The sequence below is a fragment of the Hordeum vulgare genome, chromosome 7H (genome assembly GCF_904849725.1).
Source record: "Hordeum vulgare subsp. vulgare chromosome 7H, MorexV3_pseudomolecules_assembly, whole genome shotgun sequence".
NCBI lineage: Eukaryota > Viridiplantae > Streptophyta > Magnoliopsida > Poales > Poaceae > Hordeum > Hordeum vulgare.
In genome coordinates, this window is record NC_058524.1 from 569,563,895 (window position 1) to 569,571,383 (window position 7,489).

Genomic DNA, 7,489 nt, shown 5'->3' on the forward strand with positions numbered 1-7,489 from the left:
CAAGGACCTTCTAGTCCTTCTCCTCCTCCTCCTTCTCCTTCTCCTCCTTCTTCTTGATTTCTTCTTCTTCTCCTCCTCCTCCTCTTTCTTCTCCTCTTTAATATTATTCTTGCTTTAATTTCCCCAAAAAGACATAATTAGCCCATTTAGCTCCAAATTGCCATAATAACCTCAAAATGGCATAAGAACCTTGGTTAGCTCATGAATATTATATACTTAGCTTGTTTTCCTCTAAAATGAGATAATTAGCCCATTTAGCTCCAAAAATACATAATTAGGTAATTTAGCTCCAAGAAGAGGAGAAGAAATAGGAAAAATGAAAAGAAAGAAGAAGAAGAAGAAGAGAAGAAGGAGAAGGAGGAGGAGGAGGAGGAGAAGGAGGAGAAGGCCAAGGACCTTCTAGTCCTTCTCCTCCTCCTCCTTCTCCTCCTTCTCCTCCTTCTTCTTGATTTCTTCTTCTCCTCCTCCTCCTCTTTCTTCTCCTCTTTCATATTATCCTTGCTTTAATTTCCCAACAATGACATAATTAGCCCATTTAGCTCCAAAATACTATAATAAGCTCAAAATGGCATAAGAACCTTGGTTAGCTCATGAATATTATATACTTAGCTTGTTTTCCTCTAAAATGGGATAATTAGCCCATTTAGCTCCAAAAAGACATAGTTAGGTAATTTAGCTCCAATAAGAGGAGAAGAGGAGAAGAAATAGGAAAAATGAAAAGAAAGAAGAAGAAGAAGAAGAAGAAGAGAAGAAGGAGAAGGAGGAGGAGGAGGAGAAGGAGAAGGCCAAGGACCTTCTAGTCCTTCTCCTCCTCCTCCTTCTCCTCATTCTCCTCCTTCTTCTTGATTTCTTCTTCTTCTCCTCCTCCTCCTCTTTATTCTCCTCTTTCATATTATCCTTGCTTTAATTTCCCCAACAATGACATAATTAGCCCATTTAGCTCCAAAATACCATAATAAGTTCAAAATGGCATAAGAACCTTGGTTAGCTCATGAATATTATATACTTAGCTTGTTTTCCTCTAAAATGGGATAATTAACCCATTTAGCTCCAAAAAGACATAATTAGGTAATTTAGCTCCAACAAGAGGAGAAGAGGAGAAGAAATAGGCAAAATGAAAAGAAAGAAAAAGAAGAAGAAGAAGAAGAGAAGGAGGAGAAGGAGGAGGAGGAGGAGAAGGCCAATGACCTTCTAGTCCTTCTCCTCCTTCTTCTTGATTTCTTCTTCTTCTTCTCCTCCTCCTCTTTCTTCTCCTCTTTCATATTATCCTTGCTTTAATTAACCCATTTAGCTCCAAAATGCCATAATAAGCTAAAAATGGCATAAGAACCTTGGTTAGCTCATGAATATTATATTCTTAGCTTGTTTTCCGCTAAAAATGACATAATTAGCTGAAAAACATCATATTTTGTTTTTCTTCTCACTTTCTTATTCACATTTTTGCAGATTGGATATACTACATGCATGGAAGCTGGCATTCATGGAGTTGAACAATGTCGATGGATGAACTTTATATGTATATCATCTAGTTTTCATTTGAGTTGATGAACAATGTCGAACTATATGTATATGTATATATGGATAAACAGTGCAATACTTTGTATGTTGGTTCTTTCGATATATGGGGATGTACATTGATTTATATGTATATCATATATGTGTGGTGAATTATATATGTGTGTTGGCAAGTATATGTGTGGTGAACTATATATCATATATGTGTGGTGAATTATATAAATGTGATGTCAAATATATATATATATATATATATATATATATATATATATATATATGTGTGTGTGTGTGTGTGTGTGTGTGTGTGTGTGTGTGTGTGCTGTGAAATAATATAAAACAAAAAAACAGGTACTATATGGGCTCTTTGCCGTTTGTCAGCTGATGGCAAAGACCCGTGCCATCAGCTGGCAGATGGCAAAGGTGCCACATGGCACCCAGCTGTGCATCCTGGGGTGTCTATATAGGCTCTTTGCCGTCTGCCTCCAGGGTGGGCAGACGGCAAAGAAGAGAGCACAGAGGAGGGGGGAGGAGGAGGCAGACGGCAAAGAGTGGAGGGAGGGGAGGAGGAGGCAGACGGCAAAGAGTAAGGGGGAGCAGACGGCAAAGAATAAGGGGGAGGCAGACGCCAAAGAATAAGGGGGAGGCAGACGGCAAAGCCTCCGTTAACCCCTAACGGAGGCAACGCCTGTCGACTGCCGTCTCGAGCACTTTGCCGACAGCTCCTAAGGAAAGCTGACGACAAAGAGCTTTGCCGTCCGCTTTGGGGGGACAGACGGCAAAGAAGGTCCTATGCCGTCGTAGGCTGACGCAGAAATTTTGCCGGCCGTGAGATTCTTTGCCGTATGTTGTTTTGTCTTTGCCGTCCGGGATTTAGTCTTTGCCGTCTGTGATGGCAGACGACAAAGAAGCTGATTCCTGTAGTGAACGGGGCAACGCAGCGACAGCCCGATGCTCGATCGATGGAGGGCCGCGCTGTACTCGGGGACAACCGTCACAAGACCTACGGAGGCACATGCAGCCGACTGATCAGGCCAGTCGCACGACGCGGATGGAGTCGATCGCGATGGGCGAGTGATCAATCTGATCGCACGCGAGGTCGGTGGTCCTGCTCGGTGATGATGACGGTGTCGTGGATGATGAAGAGGGGTGACCAAGCAGACCAAGGCGACGGCGATCGGCAGGGAACGACATGGTAGAGGAGGTCGGTGATGCGCCGGGGATCCCGAGGCAGCCGACACGCCTGGTGCAGCCGGCAAGCCGAGCCAGCTGGCAGGCCCGATGCAGCGACGAGCCCAGCAACCGACGAGACCAAGGTAGCCGGGAGGCCCGACAGCCGGCGAGGGTGTGGAAACCGGCAGGCCTAAGGTAGCCGATGATCCTGAGGCGGCCGATGAGCGGCGACGAAAACGAAAGGTGGGTGATGCAGGCGTCCTGTTCAGCGCTGGGCGGTGACGGCGGCGTAAAGTGACGGGCGGGCAGATGTGCGGATGACGACCATCACGAGCCGCCGCGTCGGGCAAGGCCATCGGGTTGAAGTAGAGGCCGGCTGGTCGCGCCTATGTTAGAGTAGAGGCTTGCAGGTGTCGACGACGGCGACGGGTGATGCAACCCGATCTTAGATCAAAAAACCAATACGGAAGAACGTCGATCAAGAGACCGGCAAAAGATAGAAATCCGGATCAAGAGATCGGTTAAAAGAGACTCTAGGGCAGCCGGTCAACAAGACCGGCGGCCGAACCCTAGGTACGAGCGGTGCGGCCCCTGGCGACGGTCATGGAGGCCGACCGCCCCGGGGACATTGTGCGGGGCGGAAGCGATGGCGGCAGCTAGGTCAAAGAACTCGCGAGAGATACCTTGTTAGAAGGAAAGAGAGGGATTGGTGCAATAGTTGTTATATTGTTTGAGCCTCATGAACATCTCTACTATTAAAGGGGGATCTGCCGTCTGTCCTGATGGTTCGACCGACAGATCCCCCTCGCTAGCACTATCACCGCTAGCAGTTCCACCGATTTTTTTCCATCCCTCCATAAACCAATCGATTAAATATAAAAAACCCAGTTCACAGGGAAAACCCTCTAGCGATAACCATTTCCTCTCTCGTGCGATCCACCTAGAATAAAGCCCAGTGAACGAACGAGCCGGTTCCCCACGATGGCATGCAAAAAGCAATGACCAGTCACATACGTCTCACGCCCCCGTCTGCTACCAACCTCCTCGATCCTCCCCATCCCATCTATCTCTTGAAAATAATCGTCACAGCCAGAAGCAGTCGCTCTCCCTCGTTCTTGGTCGCCGCCCACTACTAGAGCTCCCCTCGATCCTCCCCGCGTCAACATGCATGCTGCTCATGCAGGCGACCATTTATCATGACCACCACCTTTCTTGCTCTCAAGAACAGGCCACACATGGACGATGTCGTCGATCTAAGTCGATGAGGTTGGGAGTCCCTCGACCAAACCCTTGCCCTCGCCCGCATTGATGGCCCCGCCCATGACAGGACCGAGACCATGTCCATCTCGCCGCGCCTCGCGATCCCAACTGTGACGGCTTGCCCCGTGCTGCCGTCGGGGCGCGGGCGTCCCAGCCCGCCGGGAATGCAGGCTTTCCCCCCGCTAGGCGGACCGACGCGCTTAGGTGAGGCTACTCGCCTGGTTCCCTCGGAGTCCGCCTTCCGTCTACCCACAGTGTCGTCGGGTGATCTCTTTGTGCGTTGATGCAGGGGATGCACCTCTTTTCCGCTGAGGCCGCAACCGCTGGCCCGACCATGCTGGAGTTGGGGGAGCGTCGTCGTGTGCAACGCATCGGCGTACCTTTGCCCGCCACGATGCAGTGGGTCTCCATCGCGGTCGCCGCGTGAGTGCCTCCCCTCATCTCCTGGTCGATACCCAAAAGTAACATTTCCGGTGATTTGTTCCTACAGAAACGCATGAGCTTTTCCGGGCTCTGAATTTGTTCGTGCTTTTGCCTGCAAGGGTCGTCAATTCTGCAACTGTTGGTGTTAGATTGTAAGATGTGCAATCCTGTCAAAGATTTTGCAACCTGTCGATGGTTACTCGTTCAGAACTCATACAATTGTTAGATGGAGATGGATTCTTGATCAGTAACCATGAGCTGATATTTTCACAACAAGTAAAAAAATGCATCATGTTTACAGTTCTAGGACGTAAGAGAAACAGTAGCACACTTCACAAGAACTAGATAGATAGTATCCTAGCAGTACCATATGCCGCTATGACAAATGCTGCCAGATATTCAGTCCATTTGCACATGAACATGACACCATGTGTTCAGTAGCATTACTCTGTATCACAGCAAAGTGCAATGCATAGTTTTCGTATTAAAAGTTTGAATGTTGTATAAATCGAATGCAGAAATTTACTCAAGGTATAAATTCAGGTCATGTCAACATCACCAGTCTGTTAAACATAACTTACAAGATATGGTACTCTTTTTGTATCATAATGCTCAGGGTTCGGTCCACTTGGTGACTTGCTTAGCTCACCGTGGAATTGTAGTGTATCTACTTTATGCTTCTAATCCATCATAAGTTATTAGCGCATTCATGTTATGATGCTAAGTTGTCAACATCAGGGTTGATCTTGGATGAGTTACTGGGGCTGTCCAGGCTATGACTCCAAATTGTGATTGTTTTCTTGAGGATGGGCAATCTTGTGTAGTGATATTTCTTTGAAAACTCATCTTTTGCTATTCACCATGTAGTTTTTTCATTATGTGACATAATTGTTTTTATCATAAAATGATTGGATTATTATTTGAGCGTTTATTTATTACCCTTTTGCCTCTTGCAGAGTGCTCTTGCTTGCGAAAGACACACAGACATACACAAATCTTTCCTCATGCCATTGTTTGTTCTTCAAGCACCTAGCACTGTAATCTCATGGATGAAGTAAGGTTCTGCCATTTTTGCCCAAAGAAATTATTACATTTTCCTCTTTTCTTGCTATAGCTACTGGATGTTTATTGCTTTTGAGACAAGAACACTTATTTTGGCGTACTTATCCTATGGTGTCTATTCCTAATTTTAGGAGTGAATATGGGTTGTGGACTACTTTTCTTGCACTTGGTGTGCGTTTGTTCTTACCCTTTCCAGGTAGAGTGACAACCACGATTCATACATCCTACTTAAAATCAAGTATGATATTTGATAGGGAAAGTAGTGGATGCACCCACGTAAGAAAACATAGAAAAACATTACAAAAAATGAAACTTTGTTGGAATGATCATCAGCAAATGTATGAGTGCTTGGAAAGTTTGGTGGTCAAATAACATTTGGGGAGCTTCGTACAAGAAATACAAAATTGCAAAATCTGCTCAAACAATTAATGCACTTACATTTTAACTAATTTTCAGTGATTTTGTCTTTTTTGTAGAGAGCTCTTGAAATGTTAGTTGACCACCAAACTTTGCAAGCGCCCATAACATTTGTTGATTATCATTCCCATAATGTTTTAGATTTTTTAAAATGGTTTGCTATGTTTTTTTGCATGGGTACACCATGGTTGCACCGAGCTGGAGTGTAGAAAAAACACTCTCTATTTGATAAGACATGGAAAATATATATGTTACTTATGCATGTGTGTTTGTCTATTGCAGGTGAGCTCGAGCTTCCACTATCAACAATGCTGGTGTTCAGCGTTGCTCCTTACCAGGTGATGAATGTGAGATATATAACATTCCTGCCATTTTGAAAGACATTATCTTTAGTGTTGCATATGTCTTTGGTAATTCATCCACTTGGTCAATTGTCTGCTATATGAAAAGTGGCTAAAAAGAAAGGAAATTAACATGTAGAAGGTTGGTTAAGCTGAGAATTCATCGCCCAGCTTAGCCAGTGCAACGTGAGTAAGGTTTAAGAGGATCTAGCTTAATCCATGTGTATGATAGCAGGTCATATACTTTGCTTTTTTCAATGTCTACATTAAAGTTTCACCCCTAGCCGCATTTGCGGTTAAAATATTGTGGTTTGCACAAGCAACTGATCTAGAGAATCTTTCGTAGGGCGTGACTTACTAGATACACAATCTAATAAAAAGAGGCATTTTTTTCAGCTCGATACAAAATATATCAATGCTATTGGGTGCTCTTTGGTACTACAGTTGCCTCACCGACTCTACAAAACCTTGAGTGTATATGGTCCTTTGTTCTTCACTATTACATTATTAAGTCTGCTAACTTGTGATATGTACAGATGAAAACACATACTGCAACATAATTGATTCATTTGGCGATCGAGTGTTCCCTGCTCTTTTTGTGTGAACTCTAGCCAGAAATATTTAACTGGGGTATCTTTGCCACTTATTATTTGTTACAAGGAGTTAGGTGTTTGTATACACAAAATATTTTGTTTACTGGTCTATACCAATGGGTTAGTTTCATCTCAGGTTAAATTAGTTAGTGTTGATCAACAATGAGGCGTGTCCATTGGTTGATCGATCATTGATGGTACAGATGTGCAAAGCAACAATTATATACCCCAATGTGTTGGACCCAAATACCTTCCGCAAAAAAGTTCTGAAGTGGGATACTAGACCGCCATGTAATTTCAACCATATCTTCATTATATAGAATACGTGAAAGTTTAGGTATCGTCTGCTATCCTCCCCCTCCCTGCCTCTAATTTGGTGTTGCTGGTTTGTTAAGGTATCTATTTATTTTGAGTCTTTTCTATGTTAAACACAGAGTTTGAATGTACGGTGTAGCACTAACTTCATGTGGGTTGTTCTGCTCAACTTATTTCAGTTATATGCCTCAGTTAATCTTTTGTAGGATCTTGAGGAGCTCTTCCATGTGGTAGTGCTTTAAAGGTGAAGCATGTTCCTTAGATTTTGCTCTCTTGTCGTAGCACTTCCGTATTTGAAATTATGTTTTTCAAGTAATAGTAATATCTTTGTGCTTTTAGCATCGAGAATAATCAAGGAACTACCTATTGCAACATCATTTTCTAGGAGAATTA

At 44.1% G+C, this 7,489-nt stretch overlaps 1 pseudogene; it reads left to right on the top strand.

Annotated features, from left to right (window-relative positions):
- Positions 1 to 4,022: 4,022 nt before the first annotated feature.
- Positions 4,023 to 6,748, top strand: LOC123409328 (annotated as a pseudogene).
- The last annotated feature ends 741 nt before the right edge of the window (positions 6,749 to 7,489 follow it).